The sequence below is a fragment of the Botryllus schlosseri genome, chromosome 5 (genome assembly GCF_051294905.1).
Source record: "Botryllus schlosseri isolate E-star chromosome 5, Bs_hap1, whole genome shotgun sequence".
Classification (NCBI taxonomy): Eukaryota; Metazoa; Chordata; class Ascidiacea; order Stolidobranchia; family Styelidae; genus Botryllus; species Botryllus schlosseri.
Genome location: NC_137240.1, coordinates 3,430,577 through 3,433,477, shown reverse-complemented (window position 1 = coordinate 3,433,477; position 2,901 = coordinate 3,430,577).

Sequence of the window (2,901 nt, the reverse complement as noted above, 5' to 3'; positions counted from 1 at the left end):
AATCACATTTTGTTTATTGTTAGGACCCGTGATGTAGGCTCTGTAGGATTTGTAATTGAGAATAGAAATATCTACATTCAAACGTACTTTTGTGGTAATGACAAACTTGGACTATAGATAATAATACTTCCCTAACTAGAGTGAAATGCAGGGTTATCGCAAATCACTACGCTTCGAGCTAAATGACTAGGCTTCGAGCTATAGTTTTGACTCAAGTCCGGTCGAGTCACTATCAATTCACCACCGACTAAAGTCCGAGTCCATATCAGGGAGAAACGGGTCGAGTCCGAGTCATATTGTTGAGACTTGAGTCCGAGTCATGATGTTCACCGTTTATTATCGAGTTTAAGTTAGGTTCAACTCACTTCTGCCTAATATTGGGCGATATCGAAGACCATGCACTCAGAATATGCTCACTTTTCTAACTCTTAACATGTTTATTCAAACAGAAAAATGACAGTTTCTATGGTTGGAGTATCGGTCCTGATACACGAGACTTGATTCAAATCACGTAGAATGTTTCGAGTCATTTTACTTGGTCTGGTTGGGGAAGCGAGTGGCGCAGTCACGACTGCAGTCACGTCACCAACCAATGGTTGGTGGTTCGAGTCTCGGCTCTGCCATGTTTCTATGTGTCGGAGGTTTATCTGGGCTCCTCATCGCCGATCCCGCTGTAAATACAGCGCCTGGAAAAATCCGGAAGAAGAGAGAGCCGAACTCTGGAAAGATGGCCGCTAAAGACCAGAAAAACGAAGCAATACCTCAAAAGACATTGTGTTAATGCAATTAATGTGCTGGGCGCAAATAACCATATTACGGCCCTGGTAAAATACCGGGAATATCATTCTAACCTAATGTATGGAAATATATCTATTATCTACTTTTAATTCTAGTCTGATTATCTGGTACTAATGAAAATGCTACCGGACAGCTGCATCGTGCAAAAGCCAAGCTTGGTGTACAATGTACATACATTTGGCATTCTCACGCTTAGAATGATATCTGATTTGATATGAACTGAACTTAATCCTTGCTGCATTCATTTGAATTCGTAATTTAATTCAATTTAAAAGTTTTGGAGAATTCAGTAATCCTAATTCCCTAATCTAATTTTGAAAATCTGAAATTCTTCTAGTTGCTTAACTGTGTGTGTTGTATATCGACTATACATTATTTGTGTACGGATATAGTGGTACCGTATATATCACACGCGCCCCTTAAACCCAAGGCGCAGACGAAACGAAATCTAATTCCTACCACGCGCGCCGCTCGCTGCTGGCGAAATAGCAATTACACATGCACACGAACTGTGAGAGAACTAGTGTTGCTAGGAATTTGATTTTGCTTGCGCGCCCGAGTATCGAATATCTGTTATCAAACACTTAATGAACTTGACTTATGTACAGTCCAAACACGACACGGGCGAAAAAGCGGTCTCACACGTTGCGATTACATCGAAACTGGAACGTCTGATGTTCGCAGTTTATCAATTTACTGGCGAGCAAACAAAGTCAAATTTCAATATTATGTTTACTCAAAACTTTTCGACTCCCATCGATTTTATTGTTGTTGTACCGTGGGATTTTGATTTTACTTGATATCCGTGTATGCGCGAGCACGCCCTGTTTTTTAATGATCAGACTTAACCATTCCAGTCCATATACAATTCAGCTTGTTATGGAATCCGTATTATAGTCACCCAATCAATCTACTTTATGCGGATATATTATTTTCGAAGTGTTATGGTGCACAGGACCTTAGTAGTCAAGCACCATTAACCCCACATACGACAGCAAGAACCTAACCATTCGATTTGCACAATGGAACTCTGAAAATATTCAAAAGTAAATTCATACTTTGCACCATGCTAGGGAGCAGGTGTGTGGGCAGTTCTATAATGATACCATGCCTATGAAGTATACAAATGTATACCGAGGAGAAAATACAGCAACCATGTATCGAAAATGAACTGCATTGAATGTGATGACACCACGGCCAATTATTCCTCATCCTCCTGCATGCTCTGGAATTGCGTCCTTCTTTGTACACTCTATAGAACAGTGGTTCATAACCTTTGCTACTGGAACTCTATAGGGGTTCACCGAGCCAGTCTCAGCGGTTTCCTGGAGGTCAAGACGCACGCTCCACTCATACTTATGATACGTGATGATACGCCCGTCTTGGCCATCATTGGTTGCAGGTACATAGGCCCTCGAATTCTGCTGTGGTGGTACGTCGTGTGCAATGACGCAGGGGAGGTTTGACCGCGAAATCGTAACCCGGTCCTTCTGAGATGCCAATTATATCTCCCATGTTTATAAGCGCATTTTTAGTCAACCAATTGCGATCACGCTTTTGCGTTTCGACCGAATAATACGATGACACTTTTCGGGTCGAAACCTCGCATTTCTGGTCTGGTATCTGAAAGCAAACAGCAGAAGTCACTCTGATTTGCAAAAAATATTTATTACAAGATTTTCGTTCTATGTGAAAGATAGATGGCTTTCTTCTTTTAACACTCTTTAGATCAGGGGTGGCCAACCTTTTCGACCAAAGGGCCACATGAAAGTTACAAACCATTGCGCGGGCCACTTGATTTTTTTTTGCGCGGGAGACAGCGTATAGTAGTGACGATAAGCGCCCACTATGTCAATATCGAAGAGATTTCGGCGAACGTGTGTCTCATTTTGAACCCTCGGAATAGTCGGTTCAACAGCTATAGTACAGATCATTGATACGGAATGAGTGTTCTGATTATGACGACCGCCGACCGTAAAAATGTTGCATGACGATGTAGCCCTGGTCAAAAATATTTTTGGTCCGTATATGACAGGGTTTGGAAGCCTATTTCGCCAAAGGAGCTATATTTACCCTATATTTTCATTTGTGAATATCAATACA